Source organism: Hypanus sabinus, unplaced genomic scaffold, assembly GCF_030144855.1.
Source record: "Hypanus sabinus isolate sHypSab1 unplaced genomic scaffold, sHypSab1.hap1 scaffold_504, whole genome shotgun sequence".
Lineage (NCBI taxonomy): Eukaryota > Metazoa > Chordata > Chondrichthyes > Myliobatiformes > Dasyatidae > Hypanus > Hypanus sabinus.
Window position 1 is genome coordinate 281678 of NW_026781371.1, and position 22749 is coordinate 304426.

Genomic DNA, 22749 nt, shown 5'->3' on the forward strand with positions numbered 1-22749 from the left:
GGGAGAGAGAGAGTGAGAGAGACTGTGAGGAGTTGTTCATTTCACTCGGAGGGAGGGAGAGAGAGAGTGATAGAGACTGTGAGGAGTTGTTCATTTGACTCGGAGGGAGGGAGAGAGAGAGTGAGGGAGACTGTGAGGAGTTGTTCATTTGACTCGGAGGGAGGGAGAGAGAGAGAGTGAGAGAGACTGTGAGGAGTTGTTCATTTGACTCGGAGGGAGGGGGAGAGAGAGTGATAGAGACTGTGAGGAGTTGTTCATTTGACGGAGGGAGGGAGAGAGAGAGTGATAGAGACTGTGAGGAGTTGTTCATTTCACTCGGAGGGAGAGAGAGAGTGATAGAGACTGTGAGGAGTTGTTCATTTGACTCGGAGGGAGGGAGGGAGAGAGTGATAGAGACTGTGAGGAGTTGTTCATTTGACTCGGAGGGAGGGAGGGAGAGAGTGATAGAGACTGTGAGGAGTTGTTCATTTGACTCGGAGGGAGGGGGAGAGAGAGTGAGAGAGACTGTGAGGAGTTGTTCATTTGACTCGGAGGGAGGGAGAGAGAGTGATAGAGACTGTGAGGAGTTGTTCATTTCACTCGGAGGGAGAGAGAGAGAGTGATAGAGACTGTGAGGAGTTGTTCATTTGACTCGGAGGGAGGGAGAGAGAGAGTGATAGAGACAGGAGTTGTTCATTTGACTCGGAGGGAGGGAGAGAGAGAGTGAGAGAGACTGTGAGGAGTTGTTCATTTGACTCGGAGGGAGGGGGAGAGAGAGTGATAGAGACTGTGAGGAGTTGTTCATTTCACTCGGAGGGAGAGAGAGAGTGATAGAGACTGTGAGGAGTTGTTCATTTGACTCGGAGGGAGGGAGAGAGAGAGTGAGGGAGACTGTGAGGAGTTGTTCATTTCACTCGGAGGGAGGGAGAGAGAGTGATAGAGACTGTGAGGAGTTGTTCATTTGACTCGGAGGGAGGGAGAGAGAGAGTGAGGGAGACTGTGAGGAGTTGTTCATTTGACTCGGAGGGAGGGAGAGAGAGAGTGAGGGAGACTGTGAGGAGTTGTTCATTTCACTCGGAGGGAGGGAGAGAGAGAGAGTGAGAGAGACTGTGAGGAGTTGTTCATTTGACTCGGAGGGAGAGAGAGAGTGAGAGAGACTGTGAGGAGTTGTTCATTTGACTCGGAGGGAGGGAGAGAGAGAGTGAGAGAGACTGTGAGGAGTTGTTCATTTCACTCGGAGGGAGGGAGAGAGAGAGTGATAGAGACTGTGAGGAGTTGTTCATTTGACGGAGGGAGGGAGAGAGAGAGTGAGAGAGACTGTGAGGAGTTGTTCATTTCACTCGGAGGGAGGGAGAGAGAGAGTGATAGAGACTGTGAGGAGTTGTTCATTTGACTCGGAGGGAGGGAGAGAGAGAGTGAGGGAGACTGTGAGGAGTTGTTCATTTGACTCGGAGGGAGGGAGAGAGAGAGAGTGAGAGAGACTGTGAGGAGTTGTTCATTTGACTCGGAGGGAGGGAGAGAGAGAGTGATAGAGACTGTGAGGAATTGTTCATTTGACTCGGAGGGAGGGAGAGAGAGAGAGTGATAGAGACTGTGAGGAGTTGTTCATTTGACTCGGAGGGAGGGGGAGAAAGAGTGAGAGAGACTGTGAGGAGTTGTTCATTTGACTCGGAGGGAGGGAGAGAGAGACTGAGAGAGACTGTGAGGAGTTGTTCATTTGACTCGGAGGGAGGGGGAGAGAGAGTGAGAGAGACTGTGAGGAGTTGTTCATTTCACTCGGAGGGAGGGAGAGAGAGAGTGATAGAGACTGTGAGGAGTTGTTCATTTGACTCGGAGGGAGGGAGAGAGAGTGATAGAGACTGTGAGGAGTTGTTCATTTGACTCGGAGGGAGGGGGAGAGAGAGTGAGAGAGACTGTGAGGAGTTGTTCATTTGACTCGGAGGGAGGGAGAGAGAGTGAGAGAGACTGTGAGGAGTTGTTCATTTCACTCGGAGGGAGGGAGAGAGAGAGTGATAGAGACTGTGAGGAGTTGTTCATTTGACTCGGAGGGAGGGGGAGAGAGAGTGATAGAGACTGTGAGGAGTTGTTCATTTGACTCGGAGGGAGGGAGAGAGAGAGTGATAGAGACTGTGAGGAGTTGTTCATTTGACTCGGAGGGAGGGAGAGAGAGAGTGAGAGAGACTGTGAGGAGTTGTTCATTTGACTCGGAGGGAGGGAGAGAGAGAGTGAGAGAGACTGTGAGGAGTTGTTCATTTGACTCGGAGGGAGGGAGAGGGAGGAGGAGAGAGAGACTGTGAGGAGTTGTTCATTTGACTCGGAGGGAGGGAGAGAGAGAGTGAGAGAGACTGAGGAGTTGTTCATTTGACTCGGAGGGAGGGAGAGAGAGAGAGTGAGAGAGACTGTGAGGAGTTGTTCATTTAACTCGGAGGGAGGGAGAGAGTGATAGAGACTGTGAGGAGTTGTTCATTTGACTCGGAGGGAGGGAGAGAGAGAGTGAGGGAGACTGTGAGGAGTTGTTCATTTGACTCGGAGGGAGGGAGAGAGAGAGAGTGAGAGAGACTGTGAGGAGTTGTTCATTTGACTCGGAGGGAGGGAGAGGGAGAGTGATAGAGACTGTGAGGAGTTGTTCATTTGACTCGGAGGGAGGGAGAGAGAGAGTGAGAGAGACTGTGAGGAGTTGTTCATTTCACTCGGAGGGAGGGAGAGAGAGAGTGAGAGAGACTGTGAGGAGTTGTTCATTTGACTCGGAGGGAGGGAGAGAGTGATAGAGACTGTGAGGAGTTGTTCATTTGACTCGGAGGGAGGGAGAGAGAGAGTGATAGAGACTGAGGAGTTGTTCATTTGACTCGGAGGGAGGGAGAGGGAGAGAGTGATAGAGACTGTGAGGAGTTGTTCATTTGACTCGGAGGGAGGGAGAGAGAGAGTGATAGAGACTGTGAGGAGTTGTTCATTTGACTCGGAGGGAGGGAGAGAGAGAGTGATAGAGACTGTGAGGAGTTGTTCATTTGACTCGGAGGGAGGGAGAGAGAGAGTGAGAGAGACTGTGAGGAGTTGTTCATTTCACTCGGAGGGAGAGAGAGAGAGTGATATAGACTGTGAGGAGTTGTTCATTTGACTCGGAGGGAGGGAGAGAGAGAGTGAGAGAGACTGAGAGGAGTTGTTCATTTCACTCGGAGGGAGGGAGAGAGAGTGATACAGACTGTGACGAGGTTCATTTGACTCGGAGGGAGGGAGAGAGAGAGTGAGAGAGACTGAGAGGAGTTGTTCATTTCACTCGGAGGGAGGGAGAGAGTGATAGAGACTGTGAGGAGTTGTTCATTTGACTCGGAGGGAGGGAGAGAGAGAGTGAGAGACTGTGAGGAGTTGTTCATTTGACTCGGAGGGAGGGAGAGAGAGAGTGAGAGAGACTGTGAGGAGTTGTTCATTTGACTCGGAGGGAGGGGGAGAGAGAGTGAGAGAGACTGTGAGGAGTTGTTCATTTGACTCGGAGGGAGGGAGAGAGAGAGTGAGAGAGACTGTGAGGAGTTGTTCATTTGACTCGGAGGGAGAGAGAGACTGAGGGAGACTGTGAGGAGTTGTTCATTTCACTCGGAGGGAGGGAGGGAGAGAGAGTGAGAGAGACTGTGAGGAGTTGTTCATTTCACTCGGATGCAGGGAGAGAGAGAGTGAGAGAGACTGTGAGGAGTTGTTCATTTGACTCGGAGGGAGAGAGAGACTGAGGGAGACTGTGAGGAGTTGTTCATTTCACTCGGAGGGAGGGAGGGAGAGAGAGTGAGAGAGACTGTGAGGAGTTGTTCATTTCACTCGGATGCAGGGAGAGAGAGAGTGAGAGAGACTGTGAGGAGTTGTTCATTTGACTCGGAGGGAGAGAGAGACTGAGGGAGACTGTGAGGAGTTGTTCATTTCACTCGGAGGGAGGGAGGGAGAGAGAGTGAGAGAGACTGTGAGGAGTTGTTCATTTGACTCGGAGGGAGAGAGAGAGTGAGGGAGACTGTGAGGAGTTGTTCATTTCACTCGGAGGGAGGGAGGGAGAGAGGGAGTGAGAGAGACTGTGAGGAGTTGTTCATTTGACTCGGAGGGAGGGAGAGAGAGAGTGATAGAGACTGTGAGGAGTTGTTCATTTGACTCGGAGGGAGGGAGAGAGAGAGTGATAGAGACTGTGAGGAGTTGTTCATTTGACTCGGAGGGAGGGAGAGAGAGAGTGATAGAGACTGTGAGGAGTTGTTCATTTGACTTGGAGGGAGGGAGAGAGAGAGTGATAGAGACTGTGAGGAGTTGTTCATTTGACTCGGAGGGAGAGAGAGAGTGATAGAGACTGTGAGGAGTTGTTCATTTAACTCGGAGGGAGGGAGAGAGAGAGTGATAGAGACTGTGAGGAGTTGTTCATTTGACTCGGAGGGAGGGAGAGAGAGAGTGATAGAGACTGTGAGGAGGTTCATTTGACTCGGAGGGAGGGAGAGAGAGTGAGAGAGACTGTGAGGAGTTGTTCATTTGACTTGGAGGGAGGGAGAGAGAGAGTGAGAGAGACTGTGAGGAGTTGTTCATTTGACTCGGAGGGAGGGAGAGAGAGTGATAGAGACTGTGAGGAGTTGTTCATTTGACTCGGAGGGAGGGAGAGAGAGAGTGAGAGAGACTGTGAGGACTTGTTCATTTCACTCGGAGGGAGGGAGAGAGAGAGAGTGATAGAGACTGTGAGGAGTTGTTCATTTGACTCGGAGGGAGGGGGAGAGAGAGTGAGAGAGACTGTGAGGAGTTGTTCATTTGACTCGGAGGGAGGGAGAGAGAGAGTGATAGAGACTGTGAGGAGTTGTTCATTTGACTCGGAGGGAGAGAGAGAGTGAGAGAGACTGTGAGGAGGTTCATTTGACTCGGAGGGAGGGAGAGAGAGAGTGAGAGAGACTGTGAGGAGTTGTTCATTTGACTCGGAGGGAGGGAGAGAGAGAGTGATAGAGACTGTGAGGAGTTGTTCATTTGACTCGGAGGGAGGGAGAGAGAGAGTGATAGAGACTGAGGAGTTGTTCATTTGACTCGGAGGGAGGGGGAGAGAGAGTGAGAGAGACTGTGAGGAGTTGTTCATTTCACTCGGAGGGAGGGAGAGAGAGAGTGAGAGAGACTGTGAGGAGTTGTTCATTTCACTCGGAGGGAGGGAGGGAGAGAGAGAGTGATAGAGACTGTGAGGAGGTTCATTTGACTCGGAGGGAGGGAGAGAGAGAGAGTGATAGAGACTGTGAGGAGTTGTTCATTTAACTCGGAGGGAGGGAGAGAGAGAGTGATAGAGACTGTGAGGAGTTGTTCATTTCACTCGGAGGGAGGGGGAGAGAGAGTGAGAGAGACTGTGAGGAGTTGTTCATTTAACGGAGGGAGGGAGAGAGAGAGTGATAGAGACTGTGAGGAGTTGTTCATTTCACTCGGAGGGAGAGAGAGTGATAGAGACTGTGAGGAGTTGTTCATTTGACTCGGAGGGAGGGGGAGAGAGAGTGATAGAGACTGTGAGGAGTTGTTCATTTCACTCGGAGGGAGAGAGAGTGATAGAGACTGTGAGGAGTTGTTCATTTGACTCGGAGGGAGGGGGAGAGAGAGTGAGAGAGACTGTGAGGAGTTGTTCATTTGACTCGGAGGGAGGGAGAGAGAGAGTGATAGAGACTGTGAGGAGTTGTTCATTTGACTCGGAGGGAGGGAGAGAGAGAGTGATAGAGACTGTGAGGAGTTGTTCATTTCACTCGGAGGGAGGGAGAGAGAGTGATAGAGACTGTGAGGAGTTGTTCATTTGACTCGGAGGGAGGGAGAGAGAGAGTGAGAGAGACTGTGAGGAGTTGTTCATTTGACTCGGAGGGAGGGGGAGAGAGAGTGAGAGAGGCTGTGAGGAGTTGTTCATTTAACTCGGAGGGAGGGAGAGAGAGAGTGATAGAGACTGTGAGGAGTTGTTCATTTGACTCGGAGGGAGGGAGAGAGAGAGTGAGAGAGACTGTGAGGAGTTGTTCATTTGACTCGGAGGGAGGGGGAGAGAGAGTGAGAGAGACTGTGAGGAGTTGTTCATTTAACTCGGAGGGAGGGAGAGAGAGAGTGATAGAGACTGTGAGGAGTTGTTCATTTGACTCGGAGGGAGGGAGAGAGAGAGTGAGAGAGACTGTGAGGAGTTGTTCATTTCACTCGGATGCAGGGGGAGAGAGAGTGAGAGAGACTGTGAGGAGTTGTTCATTTCACTCGGAGGGAGAGAGAGAGTGAGAGAGACTGTGAGGAGTTGTTCATTTGACTCGGAGGGAGGGAGAGAGAGAGTGAGAGAGACTGTGAGGAGTTGTTCATTTGACTCGGAGGGAGGGGGAGAGAGTGAGAGAGACTGTGAGGAGTTGTTCATTTCACTCGGAGGGAGAGAGAGTGAGAGAGACTGTGAGGAGTTGTTCATTTAACGGAGGGAGGGAGAGAGAGAGTGATAGAGACTGTGAGGAGTTGTTCATTTCACTCGGAGGGAGAGAGAGTGATAGAGACTGTGAGGAGTTGTTCATTTGACTCGGAGGGAGGGGGAGAGAGAGTGATAGAGACTGTGAGGAGTTGTTCATTTCACTCGGAGGGAGAGAGAGTGATAGAGACTGTGAGGAGTTGTTCATTTGACTCGGAGGGAGGGAGAGAGAGAGTGAGAGAGACTGTGAGGAGTTGTTCATTTGACTCGGAGGGAGAGAGAGAGTGAGAGAGACTGTGAGGAGTTGTTCATTTGACTCGGAGGGAGGGAGAGAGAGAGTGATAGAGACTGTGAGGAGTTGTTCATTTGACTCGGAGGGAGAGAGAGAGTGAGAGAGACTGTGAGGAGTTGTTCATTTGACTCGGAGGGAGAGAGAGAGTGAGAGAGACTGTGAGGAGTTGTTCATTTGACTCGGAGGGAGGGAGAGAGAGAGTGATAGAGACTGTGAGGAGTTGTTCATTTCACTCGGAGGGAGAGAGAGTGATAGAGACTGTGAGGAGTTGTTCATTTGACTCGGAGGGAGGGAGAGAGAGAGTGAGAGAGACTGTGAGGAGTTGTTCATTTGACTCGGAGGGAGGGAGAGAGAGAGTGATAGAGACTGTGAGGAGTTGTTCATTTCACTCGGAGGGAGGGGGAGAGAGTGATAGAGACTGTGAGGAGTTGTTCATTTCACTCGGAGGGAGGGAGAGAGAGTGATAGAGACTGTGAGGAGTTGTTCATTTGACTCGGAGGGAGGGAGAGAGAGTGATAGAGACTGTGAGGAGTTGTTCATTTGACTCGGAGGGAGGGAGAGAGAGAGAGTGATAGAGACTGTGAGGAGTTGTTCATTTGACTCGGAGGGAGGGAGAGAGAGTGATAGAGACTGTGAGGAGTTGTTCATTTGACTCGGAGGGAGGGAGAGAGAGAGTGAGAGAGACTGTGAGGAGTTGTTCATTTGACTCGGAGGGAGGGGGAGAGAGAGTGAGAGAGACTGTGAGGAGTTGTTCATTTAACTCGGAGGGAGGGAGAGAGAGAGTGATAGAGACTGTGAGGAGTTGTTCATTTGACTCGGAGGGAGGGGGAGAGAGAGTGATAGAGACTGTGAGTTGTTCATTTGACTCGGAGGGAGGGAGAGAGAGAGTGAGAGAGACTGTGAGGAGTTGTTCATTTCACTCGGATGCAGGGGGAGAGAGAGTGAGAGAGACTGTGAGGAGTTGTTCATTTGACTCGGAGGGAGGGAGAGAGAGAGTGAGAGAGACTGTGAGGAGTTGTTCATTTGACTCGGAGGGAGGGGGAGAGAGTGAGAGAGACTGTGAGGAGTTGTTCATTTCACTCGGAGGGAGAGAGAGAGTGAGAGAGACTGTGAGGAGTTGTTCATTTGACTCGGAGGGAGGGGGAGAGAGTGAGAGAGACTGTGAGGAGTTGTTCATTTCACTCGGAGGGAGGGAGAGAAAGTGATAGAGACTGTGAGGAGTTGTTCATTTGACTCGGAGGGAGGGAGAGAGAGAGTGAGAGAGACTGTGAGGAGTTGTTCATTTGACTCGGAGGGAGGGGGAGAGAGAGTGATAGAGACTGAGGAGTTGTTCATTTGACTCGGAGGGAGGGGGAGAGAGAGTGATAGAGACTGAGGAGTTGTTCATTTTTCTCGGAGGGAGGGAGAGAGAGAGTGAGAGAGACTGTGAGGAGTTGTTCATTTGACTCGGAGGGAGGGGGAGAGAGAGTGATAGAGACTGTGAGGAGTTGTTCATTTCACTCGGAGGGAGGGGGAGAGAGAGTGAGGGAGACTGTGAGGAGTTGTTCATTTGACTCGGAGGGAGGGAGAGAGAGTGATAGAGACTGTGAGGAGTTGTTCATTTGACTCGGAGGGAGGGAGAGAGAGTGATAGAGACTGTGAGGAGTTGTTCATTTGACTCGGATGGAGGGGGAGAGAGAGTGAGAGAGACTGTGAGGAGTTGTTCATTTGACTCGGAGGGAGGGAGAGAGAGAGTGAGAGAGACTGTGAGGAGTTGTTCATTTGACTCGGAGGGAGGGGGAGAGAGAGTGAGAGAGACTGTGAGGAGTTGTTCATTTGACTCGGAGGGAGGGAGAGAGAGAGTGATAGAGACTGTGAGGAGTTGTTCATTTGACTCGGATGGAGGGGGAGAGAGAGTGAGAGAGACTGTGAGGAGTTGTTCATTTCACTCGGAGGGACGGAGAGAGAGAGTGAGAGAGACTGTGAGGAGTTGTTCATTTCACTCGGAGGGACGGAGAGAGAGAGTGAGAGAGACTGTGAGGAGTTGTTCATTTCACTCGGAGGGAGGGAGAGAGACCGAGAGAGAGACTGAGGAGTTGTTCATTTCACTCGGAGGGAGGGGCTCGCTTGCCTCGGTGGGTGTTGGGTGTCTGTCCCCGGGGCCGCGGTATCCCCCGCACAGAGGGTCTGAGTCCCCGGTGATGGGCAGAGCAGTGCAGGGTCCGACGGTCAAACCGGGAACGGACCGCGGGTGGGTCGGGGGGAGGAGGTGTCGATGGGACCCAATTCCCCAGGACAACAAGGCTCAGCATGAGTGATACACACCCCTCTCATCCCCTTCTTCCACTCCTTCCCCTTCCCTTCTCTTTATACCCCACTCCGTCCATTAACTTTACAACCTTTTTGCTTCACGGTTGCGCAAAAGAACAAATCTCAGCTCGTGTAAATCACAGACAGTAAATCGGACCGCGAATCCGGTGGAAAAGATGAGATACAGGGGTTCGGGATATTCGGCACGCCGGCCTCCGTCAGTCGGGACACGGAGTACCGGAGTCGAGGGGTCACGTCCCTGTTGTACGAGACGCCGGTGAGGCCGCGCTGGGAGTCCGGTGTCCGGTTCTGCTCACCCTGCTGGGGGAGAGATGCCCCTGAGGTGGGAGGAGTGCGGGGGAAGATTTCCGAGGAACTTGCCCGTACTCGGGGGACTGGGATACGGAGAGAGCTCGGAAATGTTGAGGATCTGTTCTCTGACTTTTCAGAGACGTATGAAAGCACGATGGGGGCACAGATCAGGCGAATGCGTGCGCTTTATTTACCCCGGGACTGGGGTATCGAGAGCAACAGCGCACGTGATTGAGGTGACAGCAGCTGAAGAGGGGAGCGGGAGAGATTGGATAACAGGGAGAGAGGGGTCGAGAGGGCGTAGAGAATGGGAAGAGAGAGAATGATCGGAAGGGGGAAGAGTTTGGGGGAAAGGAAAATGAGGATGTAACAGTGAAGGTCCGAGGGGAGGAGGATGAGAAAGAGAGAGAGTTTGGAGGAACGAGGGTAAAGGGAAAACAAGATGGCCATTTAGAGAGCGATAGAGGGAGGGAGGAGTATAGGGTAGGGAGGAGGAGCAGAGACGATGGGTTAGTGAGAGTCGGAGAGAGAGATGGGGAGAACGAGGGTGTTGTCATGTGATTGGAGTCGGACCCACGGGCTGTTGACTGAGATCCCGGATCATTTCAGGAATATCCGGGCACAGAGGTGCAGGCTTCTCACAGATGAAGCGATGGCGAACCTGACTGCAGCGGGGGAGATGAGTGGACCATGTACATCCTTTGCATTCGAACTGTCCAGCGTTCTTCTCGTACACGACAGGAGAGGCCACTTTTCTGTCAAGGAGTGGACAGCCAATTCAAATGACAACTCCGGCAGACAGTCCTGTGTCAGGCCCCAAAGTCACTGACACCCTCCCTCACCACTGACCTGCAGCAGAGCCCAACATCTCCCACTTCCCCAACACAGCCCTGTGTCAGTCCCCAAAGTCACTGACACCCTCCCTCACCACTGACCTGTAGCAGAGCCCAACATCTCCCACTTCCCCAACACAGCCCCTAGTCAGTCCCCAAAGTCACTGACACCCTCCCTCACCACTGACCTGTAGCAGAGCCCAACATCTCCCACTTCCCCAACACATCCCTGTGTCACTCCCCAAAGTCACTGACAACCTCCCTCATCACTGACCTGTAGCAGAGCCCAACATCTCCCACTTCCCTATCACAGCCCTGTGTCAGTCCCCAAAGTCACTGACACCCTCCCTCACCACTGACCTGCATCAGAGCCCAAAATCTCCCACTTCCCCAACACAGCCCCGCGTCAGTCCCCAAAGTCACTGACACCCTCCCTCACCACTGACCTGTAGCAGAGCCCAACGTCTCCCACTTCCCCAACACAGCCCTGTGTCAGCCTCCGGAATACACCCACTGACCCACACTCTCCCTCAGGCTTATGTCAGTCCCCAAACTAATCGCTTACCCCACAGACGAGACGACGTCCTCCGTTGAATCCAGGACAGGCGACGATTCCCGCCCGGATCTCCGTCTCAGGAATGTTCCGGCCCTCAACCACAACGCCTCCACCCCCGACAGCAAGCTGTTTGCCCAGAAAAGCCACCGCTCCTCCCTCGAAAACGAATTGTTCGCCCTGCCAAGGAACCTCTCCGTCCTGAGTACCGATCTCTCTGTTCAGCATCGAGCGCAAACTCATCTCCGAGACAGATTCAATGACCTCGAATTGAAGTACAGACCTCTCCACGGAGCCAAAGGTCAAATCTGCCGACTGCTGACGGGCAGACAGGGTGAGGAGACCTCCCCACTTCCCCCCGCTCCGAATCACAAGGCAGAGAGGGAGGGGAATGTGGCAACGGGACGTGCGGCGAGAGCGACACCTGGTGTCCAGAAGCGGGCAGTACGTCAAGCGACGGTGAGCCGGGAGGGCCACCTAGTGGCCGGTTCCGGGAGTGCGTTATTGTTGCTCAACATGAGGGAGATTAACTCTGTGTCTGACCCCTAGACAGTGTGATGGCACAGTGTGTAGTGAGCTTCACTCTGTGTCTGACCGCGGGAGTATGTGATGGGACGGTGTGGAGGGAGATTCACTCTGGTCCTGACCTCAGGAGTGTGTGATGGGTCAGTGTGGACGGAGATTCACTCTGTGTCTGACCCCGGGAGTGTGTGATGGGAAGGTGTGGAGGGAGATTCAGTCTGTGTCTGACCCCGGGAATGTGTGATAGGACGGTGTGGAGGGAGATTCACTCTGTGTCTGACACCATGAGTGTGTGATGGGACAGTGCGGAGGGAGATTCACTCTGTGTCTGACCCCGGGAGTGTGTGATGGGACGGTGTGGAGGGAGATTCACTCTGTGTCTGATCCCGGGAGTGTGTGATGGGACGGTGTGGAGGGAGATTCACTCTGTGTCTGACACCATGAGTGTGTGATGGGACAGTGCGGAGGGAGATTCACTCTGTGTCTGACCCCGGGAGTGTGTGATGGGACGGTGCGGAGGGAGATTCACTATGTGTCTGACCCCGGGAGTGTGTGATGGGACGGTGTGGAGGGAGATTCACTCTGTGTCTGACCCCGGGAGTGTGTGATGGGACGGTGTGGAGGGAGATTCACTCTGTGTCTGATCCCGGGTTTGTGTGATGGGACGGTGTGAAGGGAGATTCACTCTGTATCTGACCCCGGGAGTGTGTGATGGGACGGTGTGGAGGGAGATTCACTCTGTGTCTGACCCCGGGAGTGTGTGATGGGACAGTGTGGAGGGAGATTCACTAAGTGTCTGACCCCGGGAGTGTGTGATGGGACGGTGTGGAGGGAGATTCACTCTGTGTCTGACCCCGGGAGTGTGTGATGGGACGGTGTGGAGGGAGATTCACTCTGTGTCTGACCCCGGGAGTGTGTGATGGGACGGTGTGGAGGGAGATTCACTCTGTGTCTGACCCCGGGAGTGTGTGATGGGACGGTGTGGAGGGAGATTCACTCTGTGTCTGACCCCGGGAGTGTGTGATGGGACAGTGTGGAGGGAAAGCACGAGGGGGGCACGGATCAGGCGAATGCGTGCGCTTTATTACCCCGTGACTGGGGTATCGAGAGCAGCAGCGCTCGTGATTGAGGTGACAGCAGCTGAAGAGGGAAGCGGGAGAGCGAGAGAGGTTGGATAACAGGGAGAGAAGGGTCGAGAGTGAGTAGAGAATGGGAAGAGAGAGAATGTTCGGAAGGGGGAAGAGTTGGGGGAAAGGTGGGCAAGGTAGTGAGAGGAAGGAAAATGAGGATGTAACAGCGAAGGTCCGAGGGGAGGAGGATGAGAAAGAGAGAGAGTTTAGAGGATCGAGGGTAAAGGGAAAATAAGATGGCCATTTAGAGAGCGTTAGAGGGAGGGAGGAGTATAGGGTAGGGTCGAGGGGCAGAGAGGATGGGTTAGTGAGAGTCGGAGTGAGAGATGGGGAGAACGAGGGTGTTGTCATGTGATTGGAGTCGGACCCACGGGCTGTTGACTGAGATCCCGGATCATTTCAGGAATATCCGGGCACAGAGGTGCAGGCTTCTCACAGATGAAGCGATGGCGAACCTGACTGCAGCGGGGGAGATGAGTGGACCATGTACATCCTTTGCATTCGAACTCTCCAGCGTTCGTCCCGTACACGACAGGAGAGGCCACTTTTCTGTCAAGGAGCGGACAGCCAATTCAAATGACAACTCCGGCAGACAGCCCTGTGTCAGTCCCCAAATTCACTGACACCCTCCCTCACCACCGACCTGTAGCAGAGCCCAACATCTCCCACTTCCCCAACACATCCCTGTGTCACTCCCCAAAGTCACTGACAACCTCCCTCATCACTGACCTGTAGCAGAGCCCAACATCTCCCACTTCCCTATCACAGCCCTGTGTCAGTCCCCAAAGTCACTGACACCCTCCCTCACCACTGACCTGCATCAGAGCCCAAAATCTCCCACTTCCCCAACACAGCCCCGCGTCAGTCCCCAAAGTCACTGACACCCTCCCTCACCACTGACCTGTAGCAGAGCCCAACGTCTCCCACTTCCCCAACACAGCCCTGTGTCAGCCTCCGGAATATACCCACTGACCCACACTCTCCCTCAGGCTTATGTCAGTCCCCAAACTAATCGCTTACCCCACAGACGAGACGACGTCCGGCGTTGAATCCAGGACAGGCGACGATTCCCGCCCGGATCTCCGTCTCAGGAATGTTCCGGCCCTCAACCACAACGCCTCCACCCCCGACAGCAAGCTGTTTGCCCAGAAAAGCCACCGCTCCTCCCTCGAAAACGAATTGTTCGCCCTGCCAAGGAACCTCTCCGTCCTGAGTACCGATCTCTTTGTTCAGCATCGAGCGCAAACTCATCTCCGAGACAGATTCAATGACCTCGAATTGAAGTACAGACCTCTCCACGGAGCCAAAGGTCAAATCTGCCGACTGCTGACGGGCAGACAGGGTGAGGAGACATCCCCACTTCCCCCCGCTCCGAATCACAAGGCAGAGAGGGAGGGGAATCTGGCGACGGGACGTGCGGCGAGAGCGACACCTGGTGTCCGGACGCGGGCAGTGCGTCAAGCGACGGTAAACCCGGAGCGACACCTATTGGCCGGTTCCGGGAGTGCGTTATTGCTGCCCTACAGGACAGAGATTCACTCTGTGCCTGACCCCGGGAGTGTGTGATGGGACGGTGTGGAGGGAGATTCACTCTGTGTCTGACCCCGGGAGTGTGTCATGGGACGGTGTGGAGGGAGATTCACTCTGTGCCTGACACTGGGAGTGTGTGATGGGACGGTGTGGAAGCAGATTCACTGTGTGACCCCGGGAGTGTGTGATGGGACGGTGTGGAGGGAGGTTCACTCTGTGTCTGACCCCGGGAGTGTGTGATGGGACGGTGTGGAGGGAGATACACTGTGTGTCTGACCTCGGGAGTGTGTGATGGTACTGCGTTGAGGGAGATTCACTCTGTGTCTGACACCGGGAGTGTGTGATGGGACAGTGTGTAGTGAGCTTCACTCTGTGTCTGACCCCGGGAGTGTGTGGTGGGACGGTGTGGAGGGAGATTCACTCTGTGCCTGACCACGGGAGTGTGTGATGGGACGGTGTGGACGGAGATTCACTCTGTGTCTGACCACGGGAGTGTGTGATGGGACGGTGTGGAGGGAGATTCACTGTGTGTCTGACCTCGGGTGTGTGTGATGGGACGACGTTGAGGGAGATTCACTCTGTGTCTGACACCGGGAGTGTGTGATGGGACAGTGTGTAGTGAGCTTCACTCTGTGTCTGACCCCGGGAGTCTGTGATAGGACGGTATTGACGGTGTTTCATTCAGTGTCCGACTCCGGCAGTGTGTGATGGGACGGTGTGGATGGAGATTCACTCTGTGTCTGACCCCGGGAGTGTGTGATGGGACGGTGTGGAGGGAGATTCACTCTGTGTCTGATCCCGGGAGAGTGTGATGGGACGGTGTGCCGGGAGATTCATTCTGTGTCTGACCGCGGGCGTGTGTGACGGGACGGTGTGGAGGGAGATTCACTCTGTGTCTGACCCCGGGAGTGTGTGATGGGACAGTGCGGAGGCAGATTCACTCTGTGTCTGACCCCGGGAGTGTGTGATGGGATGGTGTGGAGGGAGATTCACTCTGTGTCTGACCCCGGGAGTGTGTGATGGGACGGTGTGGAGGGAGATTCACTCTGTGTCTGACCCCGGGAGTGTGTGATGGGACGGTGTGGAGGGAGATTCACTCTGTGTCTGACCCCAGGAGTGTGTGATGTGACGGTGTGGAGGGAGATTCACTCTGTGTCCGACCCCGGGAGTGTGTGATGGGACGGTGTGGATGGAGATTCACCCTGTGTCTGACCCCGGGAGTGTGTGATGGGACGGTGTGGAGGGAGATTCACTCTGTGTCTGACCCCAGGAGTGTGTGATGTGACGGTGTGGAGGGAGATTCACTCTGTGTCTCACCCCGGGAGTTGTGTGATGGGACGGTGTGGAGGGAAATTCACTCTGTGTCTGACCCCGGGAGTGTGTGATGGGACGGTGTGGAGGGAGGTTCACTCCGTGTCTGACCCTGGGAGTGTGTGATGGGACGGTGTGCAGGGAGATTCACTCTGTGTCTGACCCCGGGAGTGTGTGATGGGAGGGTGTGGAGGGAGATTCACTCTGTGTCTGACCCCGGGAGTGTGTGATGGGACGGTGTGGAGGGAGATTCACTCTGTGTCTGACCCCGGGAGTGTGTGATGGGACGGTGTGGAGGGAGATTCACTCTGTGTCTGACCCCGGGAGGGTGAGATGGGACAGTGTGGAGGGAAAGCACGAGGGGGGCACGGATGAAGCGAATGCGTGCGCTTTATTTACCCCGTGACTGGGGTATCGAGAGCAGCAGCGCTCGTGATTGAGGTGACAGCAGCTGAAGAGGGAAGCGGGAGAGCGAGAGAGGTTGGATAACAGGGAGAGAGGGGTCGAGAGGGAGTAGAGAATGGGAAGAGAGAGAATGTTCGGAAGGGGGAAGAGTTGGGGGAAAGGTAGGCAAGGTTGTGAGAGGAAGGAAAATGAGGATGTAACAGCGAAGGTCCGAGGGGAGGAGGAGGAGAAAGAGAGAGAGTTTAGATGAACGAGTGTAAAGGGAAAACAAGATGGCCAGTAAGAAAGCGATAGAGGGAGGGAGGAGTATAGGGTAGGGACGAGGGGCAGAGAGGATGGGTTAGTGAGAGTCGGAGAGAGAGATGGGGAAAACTAGGGTGTTTTCCTGTGATTGGAGTCGGACCCGCGGGCTGTAGACTGAGATCCCGGATCATTTCAGGAATATCCGGGCACAGAGGTGCAGGCTTCTCACAGATGAAGCGATGGCGAACCTGACTGCAGCGGGGGAGATGAGTGGACCATGTACATCCTTTGCATTCGAACTCTCCAGCGTTCATCCCGTACACGACAGGAGAGGCCACTTTTCTGTCAAGGAGCGGACAGCCAATTCAAATGACAACTCCGGCAGACAGCCCGGTGTCAGTCGCCAAAGTCACTGACACCCTCCCTCACCACTGACCTGCAGCAGAGCCCAACATCTCCCACTTCCCCAACACAGCCCTGTGTCAGCCTCCGGAATACACCCACTGACCCACATTCTCCCTCAGGCTTATGTCAGTCCCCAAACTAATCGCTTACCCCACAGACGAGACGACGTCCTCCGTTGAATCCAGGACAGGCGACGATTCCCGCCCGGATCTCCGTCTCAGGAATGTTCCGGCCCTCAACCACAACGCCTCCACCCCCGTCAGCAAACTGTTTCACCTGGAAAGCCACCGCTCCTCCCCCGAAAACGAATTGTTCGCCCTGCCAAGGAACCTCTCCGTCCTGAGCACCGATCTCTCTGTTCAGCATCGAGCGCAAACTCATCTCCGAGACTGATTCAATGGCCTCGAATTGAAGTACAGAACTCTCCAGGAAACCAAGGCTCAAATCTGCCGACTGCTGACGGGCAGACAGGGTGAGGAGACATCCCCTCATCCCCCCGCTCCGAATCACAAGGCAGAGAGGGAGGGGAATCTGGCGACGGGACGTGCGGCGAGAGCGACACCTGGTGTCCGGACGCGGGCAGTGCGTCAAGCGACGGTGAGCCGGGAGAGACACCTAGTGGCCGGTTCCGGGAGTGCGTTATTGCTGCCCCACAGGAGAGAGATTCACTCTGTGTCTGACCCCGAGACTGTGTGATGGGACGGTGTGGACGGAGATTCACTCTGTGTCTGACCCCGGGAGTGTGTGATGGGACGGTGTGGAGGGATATGCACTTTGTGTCTGACCCGGGGAGTATCTGATGGTACGGTGTGGAGAGAGATTCACTCTGTGTCTGACCCCGGGGTCTGTGATGGGACGGTGGGGAGGGAGATTCACTCTGTGTCTGACCCCGGGAGTCTGTGATGGGACGGTGTGGAGGGAGATTCACTCAGTGTCTGACCCCGGGAGTGTGTGATGGGACGGTGTGGAGGGATATGCACTTTGTGTCTGACCCGGGGAGTATCTGATGGTACGGTGTGGAGAGAGATTCACTCTGTGTCTGACCCCGGGGTCTGTGATGGGACGGTGGGGAGGGAGATTCACTCTGTGTCTGACCCCGGGAGTCTGTGATGGGACGGTGTGGAGGGAGATTCACTCAGTGTCTGACCCCGGGAGTCTGTGATTGGACGGTGTGGAGGGAGATTCACTCAGTGTCTGACCCCGGGAATCTGTGATAGGACGGTGTTGACGGTGTTTCATTCTGTGTCTGACCCCGGGAGTATCTGATGGTACGGTGTGGAGAGAGATTCACTCTGTGTCTGACCCCGGGGTCTGTGATGGGACGGTGTGGAGGGAGATTCACTCAGTGTCTGACCCCGGGAGTGTGTGATGGGACGGTGTGGAGGGATATGCACTTTGTGTCTGACCCGGGGAGTATCTGATGGTACGGTGTGGAGAGAGATTCACTCTGTGTCTGACCCCGGGGTCTGTGATGGGACGGTGGGGAGGGAGATTCACTCTGTGTCTGACCCCGGGAGTCTGTGATGGGACGGTGTGGAGGGAGATTCACTCAGTGTCTGACCCCGGGAGTCTGTGATTGGACGGTGTGGAGGGAGATTCACTCAGTGTCTGACCCCGGGAATCTGTGATAGGACGGTGTTGACGGTGTTTCATTCTGTGTCTGACCCCGGGAGTATCTGATGGTACGGTGTGGAGAGAGATTCACTCTGTGTCTGACCCCGGGGTCTGTGATGGGACGGTGGGGAGGGAGATTCACTCTGTGTCTGACCCCGGGAGTCTGTGATGGGACGGTGTGGAGGGAGACTCACTCTGTGTCTGACCCCCGGAGAGTCTGATGGGACGGTGTGGACTGAGATTCTCTCTGTGTCAGACTCCGGGAGTGTGTGATGGGACGATGTGGAGGGAGATTCACTCTATGTCTGACCCCGGGAGTGTGTGATGGGAAGGTGTGGAGGGAAAGCATGAAGGGGGGCACGGATCAGGCGAATGCGTGCGCTTTATTTACCCCGGGACTGGGGTATCGAGAGCAGCAGCGCACGTGATTGAGGTGACAGCAGTTGAAGAGGGGAGCGGGAGAGCGAGAGAGGTTGGATAACAGGGAGAGAGGGGTCGAGAGGGCGTAGAGAATGGGAAGAGAGAATGATCGGAAGTGGGAAGAGTTGGGGGAAAGGGAGGCAAGGAAGGGAGAGGAAGGAAAATGAGGATGTAAAAGGTCTGAGGGGAGGAGGATGAGAAATAGAGAGAGTTTAGAGGAACGAGGTTAAAGAGAAAACAAGATGGCCAGGAAGAAAGCGATAGAGGGAGGGAGGAGTATATGGTAGGGTCGAGGGGCAGAGAGGATGGGTTAGTGAGAGTCCGAGAGAGAGATGGGGAGAACGAGGGTGTTTTCCTGTGATTGGAGTCGGACCCACGGGCTGTTGACTGAGATCCCGGATCATTTCAGGAATATCCGGGCACAGAGGTGCAGGCTTCTCACAGATGAAGCGATGGCGAACCTGACTGCAGCGGGGGAGATGAGTGGACCATGTACATCCTTTGCATTCGAACTGTCCAGCGTTCTTCCCGTACACGACAGGAGAGGCCACTTTTCTGTCAAGGAGGGGAGAGCAACTTCAAATGACAACTCCGGCAGACAGCCCTGTGTCAGTCGCCAAAGTCACTGAACCCTCCCTCACCACTGACCTGTAGCAGAGCCCAACATCTCCCACTTCCCCAACACAGCCCTGTGTCATTCCCCAAAGTCACTGACACCCTCCCTCACCACTGACCTGTAGCAGAGCCCAACATCTCCCACTTCCCCAACACAGCCCTGTGTCATTCCCCAAAGTCACTGACACCCTCCCTTACCACTGACCTGTAGCAGACCCAACATCTCCCACTTCCCCAACACAGCCCTGTGCCAGTCCCCAAAGTCACTGACACACTCCCTCACCACTGACCTGTAGCAGAGCCCAACATCTCCCACTTCCCCAACACAGCCCTGTGTCAGCCCCCAAAGTCACTGACACACTCCCACACCACTGACCTGTAGCAGAGCCCAACATCTCCCACTTCCCCAACACAGCCCTGTGTCAGTCCCCAAAGTCACTGACACCCTCCCTCACCACTGACCTGTAGCAGAGCCCAACACCTCCCACTTCCCCAACACAGCCCTGTGACAGTCCCCAAAGTCACTGACAACCTCCCTCACCACTGACCTGTAGCAGAGCCCAACATCTCCCACTTCCCCAACACAGCCCTGTGTCAGCCCCCAAAGTCACTGTCACCCTCCCTCATCACTGACCTGTAGCAGGGCCCACAATCTCCCACTTCCCCATCACAACCCTTTGTCAGCCTCCGGAATGCACCCACTGACCCACACTCTCCCTCAGGCTTATGACAGTCTCCAAACCAATCGCTTACCCCACTGACGAGACGAACTCCGCCCTTGAATCCAGGACAGGCGACGATTCCCGCCCGGATCTCCGTTTCAGGAAGGTTCCGTCCCTCAACCACATCGCCTCCACCCCCGACAGCAAACTGTTTCTCCTGAAAAGCCACCGCTCCTCCCTCGAAAACGAATTGTTCGCCCTGCCAAGGAACCTCTCCGTCCTGAGCACCGATCTCTCTGTTCAGCATCAAGCGCAAACTCATCTGCGAGTCAGATTCAATGACCTCGAATTGAAGTACAGAACTCTCCACGGAGCCAAGGGTCAAATCTGCCGACTGCTGACGGGCAGACAGTGTGAGGAGACATCCCCACTTCCGCCCGCTCCGAATCACAAGGCAGAGAGGGAGGGGAATGTGGCGACGGTACGTGCGGCGAGAGCGACACCTGGTGTCCGATCCCTGGCAGTGCGTCAAGCGACGGTGAGCCGGGAGAGACACCTAGTGGCCGTTCCTGGGAGTGCGTTATTGCCGCTCCACAGGAGAGAGATTTACTTTGTGTCTGACCGCGGGAGAGTGTGATGTGACGGTGTGGATGGAGATTCACTCTGTGTCTGACCCCGGGAGTGTTTGATGGGACGGTGTGGAGGGAGATTCACTCTGTGTCTGACCCCGGGAGTGTGTGAGGAGACGGTGTGGAGGGAGATTCACTCTGTGTCTGACCCCGGGAGTGTGTGATGGGACGGTGTGGAGGGAGATTCACTCTGTGTCTGACCCCGGGAGTGTGTGAGGAGACGGTGTGGAGGGAGATTCACTCTGTGTCTGACCCCGGGAGTGTGTGATGGGACGGTGTGGAGGGAGATTCACTCTGTGTCTGACCCCGGGAGTGTGTGAGGGGACGGTGTTGAGGGAGATTCACTCTGTGTCTGACCCCGGGAGTGTGCGATGGGACGGCGTGGAGGGAGATTCACTCTCTGTCTGACCCCGTGAGTGTGTGATGGGTCGGTGTAGAGGGAGATTCACTCTGTGTCTGACCCCGGGAGTGTGTGATGGGACAGTGTGGAGGGAGATTCACTCTGAGTCTGACCCCGGGAGTGTGTGATGGGACAGTGTTGAGGGTGATTCGCTACGTGTCTGACCCCGGGAGGGTGAGATGGGACGGTGTGGAGGGAAAGCACGAGGGGGGCACGGATGAAGCGAAGGCGTGCGCTTTATTTACCCGGGACTGGGGTATCGAGAGCAGCAGCGCACGTGATTGAGGTGACAGCAGCTGAAGAGCGGAGCGGGAGAGGGAGAGAGGTTGGATAACAGGGAGAGAGGGGTCGTGAGTGAGTAGAGAATGTTCGGAAGGGGGAAGAGATGGGGGAAAGGTAGGCAAGGTTGTGAGAGGAAGGAAAATGAGGATGTAACAGCGAAGGTCCGAGGGGAGGAGGATGAGAAAGAGAGAGAGTTTAGAGGAACGAGGTTAAAGAGAAAACAAGATGGCCAGTAAGAAAGCGATAGAGGGAGGGAGGAGTATAGGGTAGGGTCGAGGGGCAGAGACGATGGGTTAGTGAGAGTCGGAGAGAGAGATGGGGAGAACGAGGGTGTTGTCATGTGATTGGAGTCGGATCCACGGGCTGCTGACTGAGATCCCGGATCGTTTCAGGAATATCCGGGCACAGAGGTGCAGGCTTCTCACAGATGAAACGATGGCGAACCTGACTGCAGCGGGGGAGATGAGTGTACCATGTACATCCTTTGCATTCGAACTGTCCAGCGTTCTTCACGTACACGACATGAGAGGCCACTTTTCTGTCAAAGAGTGGACAGCCAATTCAAATGACAACTCCGGCAGACAGCCCTGTGTCAGTCCCCAAAGTCACTGACACCCTCCCTCACCACTGACCTGTAGCAGAGCCCAACATCTCCCACTTCCCCAACACATCCCTGTGTCAGTCCCCAAAGTCACTGACACCCTCCCTCACCACTGACCTGTAGCAGAGCCCAACATCTCCCACTTCCCCATCACAGCCCTGTGTCAGTCCCCAAAGTCACTGACACCCTCCCTCACCACTGACCTGTAGCAGAGCCCAACATCTCCCACTTCCCCAACACAGCCCTGTGTCAGTCCCCAAAGTCACTGACACCCTCCCTCACCACTGACCTGTAGCAGAGCCCAACATCTCCCACTTCCCCAACACAGCCCTGTGTCAGTCCCCAAAGTCACTGACACCCTCCCTCACCACTGACCAGTAGCAGAGCCCAACATCTCCCACTTCCCCAACTCAGTCCCCAAAGTCACTGACACCCTCCCTCACCACTGACCTGTAGCAGAGCCCAAAATCTCCCACTTCCCCAACACAGTCATGTGTCAGTCCCCAAAGTCACTGACACCCTCCCTCACCACTGACCAGTAGCAGAGCCCACAATCTCCCACTTCCCCATCACAGCCCTGTGTCAGCCTCCGGAATACACCCACTGACCCACACTCTCCCTCAGGCTTATGTCAGTCCCCAAACTAATCGCTTACCCCACAGACGAGACGACCTCCGCCGTTGAATCCAGGACAGGCGACGATTCCCGCCCGGATCTCCGTCTCAGGAATGTTCCAGCCCTCAACCACAACGCCTCCACCCCCGTCAGCAAACTGTTTGTCCTGAAAAGCCACCGCTCCTCCCCCGAAAACGAATTGTTCGCCCTGCCAAGGATCCTCTCCGTCCTGAGCACCGATCTCTTTGTTCAGCATCGAGCGCAAACTCATCTCCGAGACAGATTCAATGGCCTCGAACTGAAGTACAGAACTCTCAACGAAACCAAGGCTCAAATCTGCCGACTGCTGGCGGGCAGACAGGGTGAGGAGACATCCCCACATCGCCCCGCTCCGAATCACAAGGCAGAGAGGGAGGGGAATGTGGCGCCGGGACGTGTGGCGAGAGCGACACCTGGTGTCCGGACGCGGGCAGTGCGTCAAGCGACGGTGAGCCGGGAGAGACACCTAATGGCCGGTCCTGGGAGTGCGTTATTGCTGCCCCACAGCAGAGAGATTTACTCTGTGCCTGACCCCGGGAGAGTGTGATGGGACGGTGTGGAGGGAGATTCACTCTGTATCTGACCCCGGGAGTGTGTGATGGGACGGTGTGGAGGTAGATTCACTCTGTGTCTGACCCCTGGAGAGTGTGACGGGACGGTGTGGAGGGAGA